The following is a 19,333-nucleotide window of genomic DNA, read 5'->3' as shown; positions in this document are numbered from 1 at the left end:
GGAAGGCAGAGCCACGAATTCCAGGAGCGAACGCCTCCTGATCACATTCCACAGGCGAATGTGATCTGAATATAGAATTATTCTCCTACTAATGGTGTCAAGGGAACCGTTAAAGGTGGAAAAGAAGATATATCGATTGGTTGTAACTGAAGTGGAGCTACTCACTAAGGTCCATGTAGGCTGTAATTATCGTGTGGCAACGCAACTTAGTAAATAATCTAATGCGTTAATGTGGAACCAAACTACTCAGGAAAACTAATTACTTCCACTTTGGTTACCAGGTGAAAATATGATTCTGCACACAGTATTTACGATGGTATGACAGCCACTCTGTCATTTGACGCGATGTCCTGCGTGGTCATTATGGGTATCGAGAAGAGAGAAAGTGTGCTGTTGGTAAAACTGATGTATGTGAAAGACAGCTATTGCAGTGTTGCATTGAGAGAGTATAGTCGGGTGAAACGTCTGAGGAGGGGCCGGACGTCGTTAAATATTTCATAGAAAGGAATTCGAAAACACATGCTAGCTTGGTGCGGCAACTAGGGTCTTACCTCGATGGCAGTTGTTGAAGAGTTTGCTGTTCGTGTACCTGACGAGAGATGACGAGTAATGCTAATGCTCATGTAGTTTCACGGGAATTGTCTATCCCATTGTCTACAGCATGGAACGTTTTACGGTCTTTCTTACACTGGTACCTGTACAAGATAAAGACGATACAACAATTGAAACCTCACGTTCCAAAGCAACTTTCTGAATTTCCTCTTCGGTTTCTGCCACAGATCGAAGTTGATGACTTGTGGCCGCGCAGTATATCGTAGAAATAGAAGGCACATTTTGGACTACAGGGTGCAGTGAATACACTGAACAGTCGAATTTGGGGTACTGTTAGACAGCGCGTTGTGCACGATGACTCGCCGTGTGGTGTGGATTCGCCAGTACCCGCTTTCTCGGCCCTTTCTTCTTTGAAGAGAATACACCCAGAACGCCTGTCTGTGGTACCGTGACATCAGTACCTCATCGAGACCTCCTTGTAAAGCAGGTAATGTCTCCTTTGGAAGAGCGCATCTGTGTGGAAGCCGTGGTTTCATGCAAGGTGGGACAGCGTCTCATGTCGCTCGCCCAGTGAAAGATCTGTTTCATGCAATCTTCTCCAAAGGTTTTATCTCCAAAGGTTTTACAGATGTGTGGCCTGCAAGATCACCTGGTCTGAATCTACGTGAATTTCGGCTCTGGGGATATCTAAAGGAACTCTTTTACCACGGACACGTTCAGTATACACTTAATATGATGGCGATTGTACAGGAACACGTTGCTCAGGTTCCATTAGAACTGCTGCGAGCAGCTGTTGATGAAGTCGTTTTACGGATGCATCATCTCGTCGACGTACCCGGTCCCTATACTGACCAAACTGTGTGAGCGGCGGTTCGCAATAAAATCAACTTGATGTCTTTCTACACTCATGCTCATAAATTAAGGGTAATTGCAGAATGTGGTGCCTCACAACGTGGAGCGTGGAGCTACATAAAACTGGCGCTAATAGCATAGGCACATAGGTAAAACACACAACACAGGTCTGTAAGTCCGCGGTATTTGTGATAAGTTGAGGAAACCGTCTCGAAACACATGTGCTACAAAACGCCACTGTTTCCAGCGCATGTGCCCCGTCATCAATATGGGATACGATCATCATGCACAGTGCACAGGCCGCACAACGGAGTGGCATACTCTGGATCATGTAGTCGAGCAGCTACTGGGCATAGCCTCCAATCCTTGCAACAGTGCTTGTCGGAGCTCCTGAAGCGTCGTAGGGGTTTGAAGACGTGCAGTGATACGTCGAAAGAGAGCATCCCAGACGTGCTCGATGGTGTTTAGGTCTGAAGAACAGGCAGGCCACACCATTCGCCTGATAACTTCTGTTTCAAGGTACTCCTCCACGACGGCAGCTCGGTGGGGCCGTGCGTTATCATCCATCAGGAGGAATGTGGGACTCCACTGTACCCCTGAAAAGGCGGACATCAGCTGCAAAATGACGTCCCGATACACCTGACCTGTTATAGCTCCTCTGTCAAAGGCATGCAGGGGTGTACGTGTACCGATTATAATCCCACCCCACACCATCAAACCACTACCTCCATACAGTTCTTTCTTTGACATTAAGTGATTGGTATCTGGTTCCTGGTTCAAGCCAGATGAAAACCCGGCGGGAATCACTGTTCGGACTATACCTGGACTCGACCGCGAACATAACCTGGGGCCACTGTTGGAATGACCATGTACTGTGTTCTTGACACCAGGCTTTAGGTCTCTTCCCTGTGACCAGGGGTCAGTGGAATGCACCTTGCAGGTCTCCGGGTGAACAAACCATGTCTGTTCAGTCGCCTGTAGACTGTGTTCTGGAGACAACTGTTGCAGTGGCTGCGGTAAGGTTCCGAGCAAGGCTACCTGTAGCACTCCGTGGCCGTCTGTGGGCTATGATGGTGAGATAGCGATCTTCTTGTGGTGTTGTAGACTGTGGATGTCCCGTACTACAGCGCCTGAACACGTTTCCTGTCTGCTATAATCGTTACCATAATCTTGAGATCACACTTGTGGCACACGGAGGGCCCGTTCTACGACCTGCTGTGTCTGACCAGCCTCCAGTCGCCCTAGTATTCTACCCCTCATAACGTCATCAATATGTGTTCTGTGAGCCATTTTCAACACACAGTCACCATTAGCACGTCTGAAAACGTCTGCACACTTACTCGCTGCGCAATACTCTGACATGCACCAACACACCTCTGCATGTGTGGACTGCTGCCAGCGCCACTGCTTTTGAAGTCCTCCTTGCTCCATCCGTCATTGGTTATTTTCCTGCCAAGGTAGCAGAATTTCTTAATATCGTCTACTTCGTGACCACCAATCCTGATGTTCTTTCACTGAACTCAGTTATGCTATTTCTCTTCACTTTCTTCTTCCTTCGATTTAATCTCAATCTTTATTCCCTACTCATTAGACTGTCCATGCTATTCAGCAGATGATGTAATTCTTCTTCACTTTCACTCAGGATAGCAATGTCGTCGTCAAATCGTATCCTGATATCATTCCACCGTGAATTTTAATTCCAGTCATGAACCTTTCTTTTATGATTGTACGAGATACACCAGTCATTCGTGACTAATACTAGCAGGAATTATATAAGTTTCTGTGAAGGCGCTGTGAAAGGAAAGGTAGTTGGGAGAGTCATTATTTATAGGTGGGAATAGCATATTTCAAAACGACAGTGATGTCATTCCCATAGCCTTAAATGTCCTAGATCCTTTTGATGAACCACAAGACCAAATAATAAGCCTTTTCTTTGACCAACATTCTGGATTACAATATTTACGTGATGCTGTTCCAGCCTTTCGACGAATATTTATGGATCTATAGTCCGCCCACACTGATGTCGCTGGAGCACAGTATATCTACAAAATTATAATACTGGATTGTGCATCATTTGTGGAACAGAGGTGGCCCTCCACAAAATTCTAGTTATTTTTCATATTTTTATCTGCTCCTACAGGATTAGAAAGCAAAGTCATTATTAAACAGAAATCATTGACGGTCTAAAACGTAGAAATTACAGCAGCATTCTCCACGGGGTCACTAAAGTGGAAATAAATATAATTAGCCATTCGTGATTACCTTTACAACAGGACAATGATTCGCAGAACGTGTTCTCCCTTGATCGTGAGTTAGGTCCGTATCACCAAAAGACCCAGCAAGGCCGCCTACTATCCTTCCGTTCCCTTCCTCTCACTCCTTCCTAACCCTCTTCTAACGCAGGGAACGGAGCACAGCTGTTAACTGTCATTGTAAATCTTGATGTTGTTAAATTTATGTCTCTCTCCCTCTGCCTCTCTGGGGATACTATGTTACGACATTGGAGAGTAGCTACCACCTCATACTACTGACACGAGCTGAAACCTAAGAACAACACAAATAACGTACTACCAACGCCTAGGACATAATAATACGTCATGCTATGTGATATTTCTCTTTTTATAATAAAAAATATTTTTGTAGGAAAATAAGTAAAGATATCGACATTATGTGTCTTGTAAGATACTTACGAATGTTTTCCAGTGTCTCTATGTTACTGCGCGTATGAAATGTGTATAATTTTAAGGAAGAGAGCTGATTCGAAAGATTGTCTTCTTAAACAGAGATACATTCCCATGTTACACGCAAAGTATTTATAACATATTCAGAAGATAGTTAGCAGACTAAATTATTTGCAAAGTGCATCGGAATGTATATTCACTCCGCCTATGCACAATTTTGTAGCATTTTACTTCTATATGTTTATACAATTTGTTTATGTTGGATTTCAAATTACATAAGAGTGTTATAAATACGATATTTGTATGAAATAAAATCTACTAAAGTTACTGGTTACTCTGCGCTTGCCGGTCCTCTCTTGGAGTAAAGCTGCGCGGATTGGGATCCTTACCAGACAGGACTAGCCGAGTACGTTGAGGAAGTTCAGAGAAGAGCTGAACGTTTTGTACTATCGAGAAATAGTGGAGCGAGTGTCACAACCTTGATACAGGATTTGGGGTGGACATCATTATAACAAAGGCATTCCCCGTCGCGGAGGGGTCATCTCACGAAATTTTAGTCTCCATCTTTCTCCTCCAAAGGCGAAAATATTTTGTTGACAACGAAGACCATCGTAATAAAATATGGAAAACCAGAGCTCGCTCGGAAGGATATAGGTGTTCCTTTTATCTGCTCGCTTCTCGAGATTGGAATAATAGAGAATTATTCTGAAGGTGGCTCGATGAACCCTCTGCCAAGCACGTAACTGTGAATTGTAGAGTATCCACGTTGATTTAGATGTAGAGCGAAACAACCCATGTAGCTTCAAGCAAACCTTTTGCTTGCTATAGTTTCTGAGAACTGAACCAATCTGAGTTTATACTCAGCTTGTATCCATTGTTTCCATCTGCAAAATTTTAGTTTGGACGCCCGTGATCTACGATGTAAACTACTCATTTCTGGATTCGTACAACACGTAGCTACAGAGACTTTCCTTGGATTGGTTGATTATTGGCCTAAGAACTTTTTACAGCACTATCGGAAGCAAATTGCTAAAAGACATTCTGGGAGGTAATAGAAGTGACGCTTCAGTTTCATTAATGTGACACTGCAACATATCAGGTTGAAAAAATACAAAGCTTTTTGAAGTCTAAATGAAATAAAATACATTGAGATTGTTAAAAATCATTTAATTATACAATGACATGTTTTATGGAGCCTCCAGACCTTCTAATGGACTGTAGACTTTTATGGCCGCAGCCCCCCCCCCAATTTTGCTTCTGTAACTGGCGAAATATTACTTGCCTGTGATGTAACACAGGTCTTTTCTGGAAACCTATGCATTTATTACCCCTTTGCAGACACGGATAGTTACTCACAACAATAAATTAATTTTCGTCGTTTGGTATATTGCTCAATATAACCTGGAGAAAGACAATGGAATTCTTGGTTCCTCAGGCGCTCCTTATTTTTAACGAGAGCATTTTCTAAGTCTATAAAATAGTATTAGTTTCTTAGTCAAATTCTCATCATTTTCAGTAGATATTTGAGACACGACTGGAAAAACTGGTAGAAGCCGACCTCGGGGCAGATCAATTTGGATTCCGCACAAATGTTGGAACACGTGACGCAATACTGACCCTACTACTTACCTTAGAAAATAGATTACGGAAAGGCAAACCTACGTTTCTAGCACTTGTAGACTTAGATAAAGCTTTTGACAGTGTCGATTGGAATATTCTCTTTCCAATTCTGAAGGTGGAAGGGGTAAAATACAGGGAGCGGTAGGCTATTTACAATTTGTACACAAAACCAGATGGCAGATATAAGATTCGAGGGGCAAGAAAGGGAAGCCGTGGTTGGGAATGGAGTGAGACAGGGTTGTAGTCTCTCCCCGATGTTATTCAATCGGTATATTGAGCGAGCAGTAATGGAAACAAAAGAAAAATTTGGAGTAGGTATTAATATTTATGGAGCAAAAATAAAAACTTTGAGGTTCGTCGATGACATTGTAATTCTGTTACAGACAGCAAAGGACTTGGAAGAGCAGTTGAACGGAATGGACAGTGTCTTGAAAGGAGGGCATAAGATGATCATCAACATAGGCAAAACGAGGATAATGGAATGTAGTCGAATTAAATCGGGTGAGGCTGCCGTAATTAGATTAGGAAATGAGACACTTAAAGCAGTAAAGGAGTTTTGCTATTTGGGGAGCAAAATAACTGATGATGGTCGAAGTAGAGAGGATATAAAATGTAGACTGGCAATGGCAAGGAAACCGTTTCTGAAGAAGAGAAATTTGTTAACATCGAGTACATATTTAGGTGTCAGGAAGTCGATTCTGAAAGTATTTGTATGGAGCGTAGCCATGTATGGATGTGAAACATGGACGGTAAATTGTTTGGACAAGAAGAGAATAGAAGCTTTCGAAGTGTGGTGCTACAGAAGAATGCTGAAGATTAGATGGGTAGATCACATAACTAATGAGGAGGTACTGAACAGAACTGGGGAGACTAGTAGTTTGTGGCACAACTTGACTGGAAGCAGGTGTAAGTAGGCTGTTTAGGTTTTTTTTATTGGTAACGCCGCCGCCACGTAGCGCTCTGTATGAAAATCACTGGCTGTGCCGTGTGCAGTCTGTGGCTGGTTGGCATTGTTGTAATACTCGCCATTGTAGTGTTGGGCAGCGGCAGCTGGATGCTAACAGCGCGTAGCGTTGTGCAGTTGGAGGTGAGCCCCCAGCAGTGGTGGACGTGGGGAGAGAGATGGCGGAGTTTTGTAATTTGTAAGACTGGATGTCATGAACTATCATATATATTATGACTATTAAGGTAAATACATTGTCTGTTCTGTATTAAAATCTTTCATTTGCTAACTATACCTATCAGTAGTTAGTGCCTTCAGTAGTTTGAATCTTTTATTTAGCTGGCAGTAGTGGCGCTCGCTGTATTGCAGTAGCTTGAGTAACGAAGATTTTTGTGAGGTAAGTGATTTGTGAAACGTATAGGTTAATGTTAGTCAGGGCCATTCTCTTGTAGGGATTATTGAAAGTCAGATTGAGTTGCGCTAAAAACAATTGTGTGTCAGTTTAAGCACAGTCGTGTATAAATTTTTCTAAGGGGACGTTTCATATGTCGACCCTTAGCCGAGGATACCTCACTGGAATCTTCTGATTTTTTCTTGTAGTTTGTGTAATTAATGTAGATTTTTTCATTGCTAGCGCGTAATCATAGAGAGAATTTCCTTTGTAGTTGTAGTCTTTCATTGTTGTACAGTACAACAGTTGTGGTATGCATGTAGAGTTGCACCAAGTATTTCGCAGCTGCGCTTGCAATTAACTAGATATTATTTTCAGTGATATGTTGTGTTCTCTTATTTTTGCTTTTCAAATTGTGCTTTTTTGTGTTGTCGTGTGAAATATTGTGACAATAATGGCGTGTGAAAAACGTAATTCTAGGCTCCAAAGTAAACTGAGAAATGACAGTGAAGACGAAAGCAGTGTGTTAGCACCACCTTGTAATGAATTCACTAATGTTCAAAGTAGTTTGGTAATAGCGCTTAGGGAAATGGAGCGGGTTGCAAATAATGGTGTAGGCAGTGAAACAATTAGTGAACAGGGAAGCGTTATCGATCGATCGGTCGGCAACAGCTCGCCTCAGGATTCCGAAATGTCAGGACACAATCTTGCAAATACTGTAGATTCAGATTTTGCGTCGTCACCGTTTTCTCAAATAAGTCAAGACACATTTTCTGCCTGTGAAAATGTAAATGTTGCCGGTGAAAATGCACTGCCAAAAAGCATAGAAAAACAGATTCCAGACACTAATACATTATTATTGCAATTAATGCAATAAATGGAACAAAATCAGAAACAAATGGGACAAAATCTTCAAAAGTTAGACACAATGGAACAAAATCTTCGAAAGTTAGACACAATGGAAAAAAATCAGAGACAAACACAGCAACAGTTGGACACAATGGAACAAAATCTTCGGAAGTTAGACATCACACTTGAACAAACACGTGAAGATTTAACTACTGAGTTACATAACATTGAATCGAAATGTCAAAAAATCTGTAATGACGTAAAAACACAAATTTGTGAGCATTTTCAACCTATTTTTTCGCGGCATGAAAACTCATTACAGAATCACGAAGCAGCCATAAAAGAATAGCAAACTGTTGTTCGTGAAAATCACGACACCTTGCAAGCTAAAATGGACTCAGTTGCATCCACCGATTCGGTTACGCAACTTGCAAGAACTCAGGAAAACTTAAAGGACACAGTAGATTCGATTTCAACACAAATGGACACTCTGAAACTTGGTTCAGAAAAACACACTGAGGAAATGTGTTCACTATCGGAGAAAGTAGCCGAACTTTCGGATCAGTTCACTAATTTATCTACGAAGGTAGATGATAATCTGAATGACACAAAACCGGTAGTCTTTAATGACACAGAAGAGTTCGAACAAATTAGGAAATTCAAACAAAATCAGAATCAAATTAATACGCAACACCAAAGAGAAATCCGGGAAGTACAAGATCAGTTGACACAGGTAATACAAGAATTACGTATTTCAGAGGCCACTCGCACTCCAATACGGGAAGAGGGACATAAAAATACGGAACTGCCACAAAATAACAACACAGGGCACTTTGGAGATTATGAAAGAAATTGGCAAAGTACACCGAATTTTGAGATGGAACCGCCGAAACGACGTAACAATGACCGATATGCGACCCGCCGACACGATGATTTTGACTATAAGCTGTTCATTACTACACGTAAATTCAAAACATTTAAGAATTCTGGCAACGACATTCATCCACAAGCGTGGCTCCATCAATTCTCTCACTGTTTTCCTGCCAACTGGTCACTAGAGCACAGATTAGAATTTAAGTGTGGCTACTTAGAGAATGAACCAGCTGTAAGAATGCGATCGGTCATTCACGATTGCCACAGTGAAGGAGAATTTTACCATGCCTTCCTCTCAGCATATTGGTCCCAAGCCTCACAAGACCGAGTAAAACATGGCACCATGATGATGAAACATTTCGAACAATCTGAATTTTCCAGTCTTGTGAAATATTTTGAAGACATGTTGCACAAGAATCAGTATCTTTCAAACCCATACAGCCCCTCAGAACTCATCCGCATTTGCTTAATCAAATTACCGGAACATTTACGGCATATTATTTTGGTAGGACGTTACAAAGATGACATTGAAGTTTTTCAGGGAGTCTTACAAGAATTAGAAATTGACACTGACAATCGCGGAAAGCGAAAACAGGAACACAACAATTACAGGTCACATCCGTCGCAATTCCGCGATGAAAGAAATAATAACTTGACACGACAAGGCTATTCTCACAATACAAATCGTGACCAAAACAGACACCACCTGTATGACAACCGTTGGCAGAGTAGTAATAATTACAGGGAAAGGTCACCTCTCTGCGGTAATGACTATCACAGAGACAATCAGAGAAACAGACAATATGGGAACCAAAATAATTATTATCAAGGGAGACGGAATAACTTCAGACGCAACGGTCCAGCGCGCAGTTACGATTCAGGGAGAAATTCTCCACCACATGAGCGACAACAAATTAATTACAGAAATTACCGACATGACAACAGACGATATGATCGTAACGACAGACCTGAATTGCATCAGAACTGGCGGGATTCAAACAGAGCAGGGCCCTCTCAGCAAAGTGAATTTGTAGAAGTTAGGTCTCCTAATCCCATTAACGACGCGCGCCAACAAAGAAACAGACAATGACTCGCACCGCAGGCAGCCGCGTGCGCCGGCTGGCTCAGAGAAAAATAACATAAGCTAACCTTGAGCAAAATTCCAGTGTTCCTTACCGACGTAACCATATGATAATTGCTTTTCAGTTGACAGTCTGCGTACTAGGAAGAGTAAAGGTTTACACCACATTTTACATGTAAAACCGTTTATTGAAATATAATTTGCTTTTTAACTTTGTCTTTGCCATAAAACATTTCACTTCATGTTTCTAGTATGCTTTGTCACACTTAGAAACTGTTAACATGCAACAATGTTTCGACGTTCACTATCCAGTCTAGAACCTACGGAACATATTTAGACAGTATGTACGAGTGCATTGTTATAGTGAACAGACATCACTGTGTTATTTCGTGTGTACATTCTTCTTGCTTGTTAGTTGCACGATTACGTAACGACTATAAGGGTGACATATTTAGAACAGTTACCAGTACTGCTAATGAGATTTTAATGCAACATTTTGATTTACTTGAAAACACATTCTTTATTTGAAGTTCATTCGGTGAGATTAAAAATGACTTAGCATTTGGTTTCTATAATAGCTACACGATTATATCACGACGCTACTAATATGTGACACGATTTACATTGTTGCTTTTGCGGTGTATCTGTTTTATATCTGCACAGTTTTTCTGTATTATTCTGGAAAGTAAAACATGTTGTAGTAGTAACTTTTGTGGTATAGCTACAATGAGACAGCCTTTATCGTAGCACAACAATACGTTACATTATAGTACTTTCTTGATCACGGTAAGGTACGAAATAACTACGATATCTATACGGAAAGCATTTCACCTTCGTTTATGATGAGGTAAGTACATTGACTTCAGCAGAACTTTGCTTACAGAGGACGATAACTACGACAGTTCCACAGAATTATCTTACAGCAAAACGCACAATTAGCACTACAGGGCACGCATTTGAGTGATTAATTTGGTACTTAAACCATTTATTTATCAATATTGTTGAATTACAAAGAAAGTTTTTTGTGATACATTTCATTCCATTGTTGTAATCGGTAACACCTGAGGTTTTAATTACATTAATCCTCAGGGGGTACATGCTTACTTTGTGTACCATGTGTTTGGCAAGCACAAGGAGCCCTAGCTAATATGGTATTTGTTTATACAACTTTACACATGGGTACCATATTTCTCTAACACATAAATTACACAGCTATCTCATCATTTAACTGAGAGAGACAACCATTTACATTACTACATCAGTGACAGATGTTTACGTAATTACATCATTGGATAACTTCACACTTACGAAGTTGTATTTTGTGAACTGTTCATATTTTTTCGGAACCATTGTGATACTATGAGAGCTTTGAATGACATATTTGGTATGGGATCACGATTTTTAAAGTACGTTTGAGGCAGATGACACTTTTGACACGAGCAGAGAATTTTTTTTTAGGTTTTGAAATTATTGGAGGAAGCTACAGAGATTTTGAGAATTTGACTGTGGTGTTATGATGTTATTATTACGACGACGATGTGAATTATGCTGCTGAAGTATGCTTAAGCCGATGCTATATGAGTTATTTGGTTATGCTACGTATCTGTTATGATGACATATTGAAGAAGTGTCGACAAATATACATATGTGTAATAAGGTAAGGAATAATGAATAGTGGTTAGGGACTCTGGTTTGTGAAAAAGGATGTTGGAAACCAAGAATCGTACTTTAAGAGTTATGAAATGTGTGTATACGCGTGAATGTATCACAAGGCCGCCAAAAATTTTTGGACACTGTTATATTTACAGGATTTTGTTTCTACATATTTGTAACGCAAATGCTTGACCTGTGAAATTTTTTATATGAGACAGCTACTGTAGTGGAAACTGGTGTCGTAAATATTTCGGTAAGAAAGTTAAGTGACCACTTGGACGTAATGCGTCGTGGGCGCCCAGCTGGGCGACAGCCACCAGGAAACAAGCCATTAGTGTGTGCCTTTCAGAGGCACAGGTAAAAAAAAAAAAAAAAGGTGTCATTATCCTCGCTGTTGACATTTCTTTGTAGAAAGCGTCGCAAATACGACACGCTCAAACTTGAAAACATATGATTACACTGTGGAGCTCTTAATTTATGATATTTACTAAAATGCCTAATGAAACGACGAGAAACATTTCATGGCTATTGTCCTGCTAGTTGAGAGAAATGCCATGTGGCTTGCTTTATGCATTTAATTACTGATTTTGTTTAATATCTAGTTTCTAACTGCACTGAAGCATTGGTTAAAATAAATTTTATGGATGTACTAATATAAATATTTTATGCCTACAGATCCAGTAAATAATAACTTTATGATGTACTTTAAAAAAACGAAGTAGCACAAAAAGACATTTCCCTTCACAGAAATTGCATACAGAATTGTCTTTTCAAGTACATGGTAATATTTTTTTACAATAAATTTTTGTGGTGCACCACTTTAATTGCATAGACATTAAGATGTAAATAGACATTGTCCTTATCTGCATTGTTGTCTTTAGTGTAACATTTTTTGTGATTGAGCTTTGTCATGTTTAGGTATAAGTTATAGCATTTGCTGCGGCTGTTTGCCATTCATAGTGCTACTGAATGTCACTTTGTATTACTAGGTTAAGCCAATTTTATTACTGATTTATTTTTCTTGTTTGCTGCGCATTGCCTTATATTAGTTGTAATATTGCTGCCTTTTTTTGCCAATTTCCATTTTTTAACATTGCTGTTTGTGTAAATTGCTTTGTGCTGCTCCATTGCCTCATCCCTTAGTTAAGCATCTGAGCTCAGTAGATTTAAGTTAGCTTAAGAGGGCGTAGCCAATATAAGAGAATGATTTGCGATGGATTGGAAGAAATGCATTGAGAAGTTATACGAAAAAAGTACAGAAATCAGGTATAGATAGGACTTTTTGGAAATAATGAAGAACAAAGGGAGATCTCCGAGAAGTAAAGAAAGTTTTGTTTGCAAAATACTGCAGTAAAACAAACCCTGCCCTTTCCTTGTGTTATCCCACTATGTGTTTGTGTACCCTTGTGTATTTATGTTCTTCATGTCTTTATATGTTCATCTGATAAGACTTATGTTGTAGAATTTTCTAATACTAAGCTACATTCACTATGATGAGGAATACTGTTATCCTCAAATATAATTTGCATTAATAACATGTTATTTACTTTGTAAAGATGTTTACACATTATTTATTCTGTTTTGTTTTAATGCTCATGTGTGAAGTTGATGTTTCAAAAGTTATTCTGATCTTTTATGTATGTATTTATGTCGTAATGTTTGTAACACTGATGTATTTGCTATTTCGATTCTTTTGTAAAGCCTGTACTACTGCAAATGTTATCTGTATTGTTATGTTCTTTAAAGATGTATTTTGTACCTTTGTTATTGTATTCTTAAGTCATAAAATTGTAATTGACACCAGTTCATCAAATTAAGCGACTTGTAAGTTACATTTCACTGCACACATTTCTGTTGGTCATAGTATATGTACAATATGTGAGAAGTAGGAACTGATAGTGTTTGCACGTGTGTTAATAATTCAGTAAGGGACTGGATAACAGCATTGCTGGTTCTAAGGACATTTCAAAAACAATTTTTGTGAGTGCACAAGTGGTGGATATGGACTTGCTATATTATCCGCAAGACTCTTCAATGGTGATTGTGCGCCTGCACAGTCAAACAGATGGCTGCTGGCCATCTCTACAAGGACTACAGTGGGTCTACACCTTTGACGACCCACCGGTACCATTATTTCTACAAGGACTGCAATGGGTCTGCACCTCTGGTGGCCCACCAATACCGTAATCTCTACCAGGACTACAGTGGGTCTGCTCTGTGATGACCTACCTACCAATAGTCTTCAACGTTGACTGACTCTGCTGTGGCCCATTACCTGTCTGCATGTCAAGACTCAGCACTGCCTTTCGTTGGAAGGACAACACTACTTCTTCAAGACTGCTTAGAAATCCACTACTTCCAAGTGCAATTTCTTTTATTGCTCAAACTTTGAAAAAAAAAACACTGCATTTTTACTGTGATGAATGATCAGGACTCTCTATATGGACTGTGAGAAAATTTTAGCTTTTGACCAACATTGTATCAATAAGTGTGTGCATTTGATTTCTTTGCTATTGTAATCATAATTATGAAAAAAAATTTCAAATCTGTATTGGCCACTGCCCAAAACAATTTGTAAATTTTTTTGTGGGGTGCATGGGGGCTATGTAAGTAGGCTGTTTAGGTTTTTTTATTGGTAACGCCGCCGCCACGTAGCGCTCTGTATGAAAATCACTGGCTGTGCCGTGTGCAGTCTGTGGCTGGTTGGCATTGTTGTAATACTCGCCATTGTAGTGTTGGGCAGCGGCAGCTGGATGCTAACAGCGCGTAGCGTTGTGCAATTGGAGGTGAGCCGCCAGCAGTGGTGGACGTGGGGAGAGAGATGGCGGAGTTTTGTAATTTGTAAGACTGGATGTTATGAACTATCATATATATTATGACTATTAAGGTAAATACATTGTCTGTTCTGTATTAAAATCTTTCATTTGCTAACTATACCTATCAGTAGTTAGTGCCTTCAGTAGTTTGAATCTTTTATTTAGCTGGCAGTAGTGGCGCTCGCTGTATTGCAGTAGCTTGAGTAACGAAGATTTTTGTGAGGTAAGTGATTTGTGAAACGTGTAGGTTAATGTTAGTCAGGGCCATTCTCTTGTAGGGATTATTGAAAGTCAGATTGAGTTGCGCTAAAAACAATTGTGTGTCAGTTTAAGCACAGTCGTGTATAAATTTTTCTAAGGGGACGTTTCACAGGGATCCGTTGGTAGGACATGTTCTGAGGCATCAAGGGATCACCAATTTAGTATTGGAGAGCAGCGTGGAGGGTAAAAATCGTAGAGGGAGACCGAGAGATGAATACACTAAGCAGATTCAGAAGGATGTAGGCTGCAGTGGGTACTGGGAGATGAAGAAGCTTGCACAGGTTAGAGTAGCATGGAGAGCTGCATCAAACCAGTCTCTGGACTGGAGACACAACAGCAACAAAATATGAGACACCAAAGTGTTATCTGTGTATCAACCTTCCGAAAAACTATGTTTCAGTTGTGTCCATTATTGTAGATCACTTTAATGAGTAGTGTATAATCCTTGAATATGTCTCCTAGATTCAAGAAAAAATAGGCGTATTGAGCGTTTAATTTTAAAGTGTAGCTAATTTTATATGAGTATTCCTGTTCTTGTCTACACATTCGTGATAGCATTGTAGTGATGAAGGTAACAATAATGGCTCTGAGCACTATGGGACTTAACTTCAGAGGTCTTCATTCCCCTAGAACTTAGAACTACTTAAATGTAACTAACCCAGACATCACACACATCCACGCCCGAGGCAGGATTCGAACCTGCAACCGCATCGGTCGCACGGTTCCAGACTGTAGCGCCTAGAACCACTGGGCCACTTCGGCCGGCGATGAAGTTACCATTTGATGAAATACGAAACGTTCATTTCCTTAGTATGAGAAAATGGGGAGCTAAATACTTGACATGTGCCAGCTCACCATTTCACACATCTAAATCCTACAGCCTCTCAGTAAAATTAATAAATAATGAGTTTTGGGGCTAACAAAGTAAAACTACAACTTTCGCTCTGCTCTGTGGTCAGTTTTTGGCCGAAGATGCCGACGTGTGCTGTTGTCAATTCTACATAGGGGAAAAAGAAGAAGGAAAAAACAAAACATTTTTCGGATTTAGGCTTGCAGAGTTAAGTGAACAAAAACTTCAAGCATATATAAGTACTGGTTTCACCAGCACGCATTGAAAAATCTACATTTTTTTCTGTCTTTCCGCCTTCTTTACTGATGGGTGAACGTCAGCGCATTTAGTCACTAATATCCTATGCCGTAATAACGCAAAATGCTGTCAGAGGGAAGTCCACTGGACCTGACGGGATGCCAATTCTATTTTACACAGAGTACGCGAAAGAACTTGCCCCCCCCCCCCCCCCTTCTAACAGCTGTGTACCGCATGTCTCTAGAAGAACGAAAGGTTTCAAATGATTGAAAAAGAGCACAGGTAGTTCCAGTCTTCAAGAAGGGTGGTCCAGCAGATGCGCAAAACTATAGACCTATATCTCTGACGTCGATCTGTTGTAGAATTTTAGAACATTATCATGTCGTTTCTGGAAACCCAGAATCTGCTCTGTAGGAACCAACATGGATTCCGGAAACAGCGATCGTGTGAGACCCAACTCGCTTTATTTGTTCATGAGACCCAGAAAATATTAGAAACAGGCTCCCAGGTAAATGCTATTTTCCTTGACTTCCGGAAGGCGTTCGATACAGTTCCGCACTGTCGCCTGATAAACAAAGTAAGAGCCTGCGGAATATCAGACCAGCTGTGTGGCTGGATTGAAGAGTTTGTAGCAAACAGAACACAGCATGTTGTTATCAATGGAGAGACGTCTACAGACGTTACAGTAACCTCTGGCATGCCACAGGGGAGTGTTATGGGACCATTGCTTTTCACAATATATATAAATGACCTAGTAGATAGTGTCGGAAGTTCCATGCGGCTTTTCACGGATGATGCTGTAGTATACAGAGAAGTTGCAGCATTAGAAAATTGTACCGAAATGCAGGAAAATCTGCAACGGATAGACACTTGGTGCAGAGAGTGGGAACTGACCCTTAACATAGACAAATGTAATGCCTATCAGCACCTCGACTTTAGATTTTTTGAGATAATTGTAGGAAACAGTGGCTCATCTATGAAGGAGACGTGTGTTGAACACTAATGCGATCCCACCTGTGCTTGTATTCCCAGACCAGCCAAATCTGATCTCCATTTTCGATTTTCTGGAATATTCCACTTCGGCAGCCATTTTCATCGACGCGCCGAAATTAGACTGCGGAACGCACAGGGCAGTTTCTGATAGGCTCGAATCAAGAACTGATATTTCGTCTCAAAATCGTCTTGTTTTCAGACCGAAAAATCAAACTAAATGCTGATTCTTTGATGAGGCCTCGTCGAATCGAAGAAATCCTGTGTACGGTTATTTTTAACTTCTGACGCAAACCGAGGCGAGATACAAGTTTGTGTGTATCTGAGTATCTGTCTGTGACGTCGCAACTCCCAAACGAAAGGTCTGATTTTAATACACTTTCTTTTTTTGTTTTGTTTTATTTGGGAGCTTGTTTCATCGATATGGTTTCTGAAAGTTTGTTCCGCCGTTTAAATTTCATCAGCTAAATTAAATAAAAATATTTACCGCCAGTGCGTTCTTTCCAGATGCGCTGCTTAATACAGAACAGCTGCATCCGACTACGTACTACTGTATGGTAGAGCTCAAAAAGGTTTAAATAAAGATCAGCCAGTATAAGGCTACCTTTTACGGTTGACCAACAATGACATCATCTGCAAAGCAGGAAAAAGTTGATTATGACTCAACTGTAAAAGATGGACATATGCTCTCGCAAACTTTTATATAGTTAATTGATTATGACATAATATTTTAGGCAGTCTGTCGCAAGAAAGCGCAGTGACAGCCACTTTCCTCCGATTTGATTTAGAATTATCGCCACTACTTGTTGCTTATGTTACCTGAATTAGCTAAAATACACTAAAACGTAGTTAGTCCGAATTAAAAAAGAAACACGTAAAGCTCGTGCCACAAGTTCGTGTTTGGTCCCGGGAAGTATTTGTGCCAGTTATGGGGATCGAGTGTAGATCGTGCCGCATCTATTAGTAAAATGTAAAATTAAAAAAGCATAAAACAAAACTTAAATTAAAAATTTTTGGAAACCCGACACAAAATGCCACTGAATAGTAAAAAAAAAAAATTATGAGCTGCCCCTTTAAGTTTAATGCAAGTAGCAATATTTTGGTCCAAGTATGAAATGTAAATAGAAGCAAACTACCCAGGCAGCGAAGGTAAGCATCGAAACAATAACATCAACACACTGAGTCTAAGTCTTAAATAATTTACACTGACAAATTCAGAATATAGACACAACCGTAACGTGGTCTGCCATCAGGCGACTGCCAGTTCGGGTCACCACATTTGATCTTGCCCCATGCGCCACATGTCAGGCACCGAACAACTCTTGCTCGCTGTTTAGTAAAGCGTGACTTAGAACGATATCATCAGATCACTGCAGAACATACATTCCTGGAAATGGAAAAAAGAACACATTGACACCGGTGTGTCAGACTCACCATACTTGCTCCGGACACTGCGAGAGGGCTGTACAAGCAATGATCACACGCACGGCACAGCGGACACACCAGGAACCGCGGTGTTGGCCGTCGAATGGCGCTAGCTGCGCAGCATTTGTGCACCGCCGCCGTCAGTGTCAGCCAGTTTGCCATGGCATACGGAGCTCCATCGCAGTCTTTAACACTGGTAGCATGCCGCGACAGCGTGGACGTGAACCGTATGTGCAGTTGACGGACTTTGAGCGAGGGCGTATAGTGGGCATGCGGGTGGCCGGATGGACGTACCGCTGAATTGCTCAACACGTGGGGCGTGAGGTCTCCACAGTACATCGATGTTGTCGTCAGTGGTCGGCGGAAGGTGAAAGTGCCCGTCGACCTGGGACCGGACCGCAGCGACGCACGGATGCACGCCAAGACCGTAGGATCCTACGCTGTGCCGTAGGGGACCGCACCGCCACTTCCCAGCAAATTAGGGACACTGTTGCTCCTGGGGTATCGGCGAGGACCATTCGCAACCGTCTCCATGAAGCTGGGCTACGGTCCCGCACACCGTTAGGCCGTCTTCCGCTCACGCCCCAACATCGTGCAGCCCGCCTCCAGTGGTGTAGCGACAGGCGTGAATGGAGGGACGAAAGGAGACGTGTCGTCTTCAGCGATGAGAGTCGCTTCTGCCTTGGTGCCAATGATGGTCGTATGCGTGTTTGGCTCCGTGCAGGTGAGCGCCACAATCAGGACTGCATACGACCGAGGCACACAGGGCCAACACCCGGCATCATGGTGTGGGGAGCGATCTCCTACACTGGCCGTACACCTCTGGTGATCGTCAAGGGGACCCTGAATAGTGCACGGTACATCCAAACCGTCATCGAACCCATCGTTCTACCATTCCTAGACCGGCAAGGGAACCTGCTGTTCCAACAGGACAATGCACGTCCGCATGTATCCCGTGCCACCCAACGTGCTCTAGAAGGTGTAAGTCAACTACCCTGGCCAGCAAGATCTCCTGATCTGTCCCCCATTGAGTATGTTTGGGACTGGATGAAGCGTCGTCTCACGCGGTCTGCACTTCCAGCACGAACGCTGGTCCAACTGAGGTACCAGGTGGAAATGGCATGGCAAGCCGTTCCACAGGACTACATCCAGCATCTCTACGATCGTCTCCATGGGAGAATAGCAGCCTGCATTGCTGCGAAAGGTGGATATACACTGTACTAGTGCCGACATTGTGCATGCACTGTTGCCTGTGTCTA

This window comes from Schistocerca gregaria, chromosome 2 (genome assembly GCF_023897955.1).
Source record: "Schistocerca gregaria isolate iqSchGreg1 chromosome 2, iqSchGreg1.2, whole genome shotgun sequence".
NCBI lineage: Eukaryota > Metazoa > Arthropoda > Insecta > Orthoptera > Acrididae > Schistocerca > Schistocerca gregaria.
Note: the sequence above shows the minus strand (reverse complement) of the source record.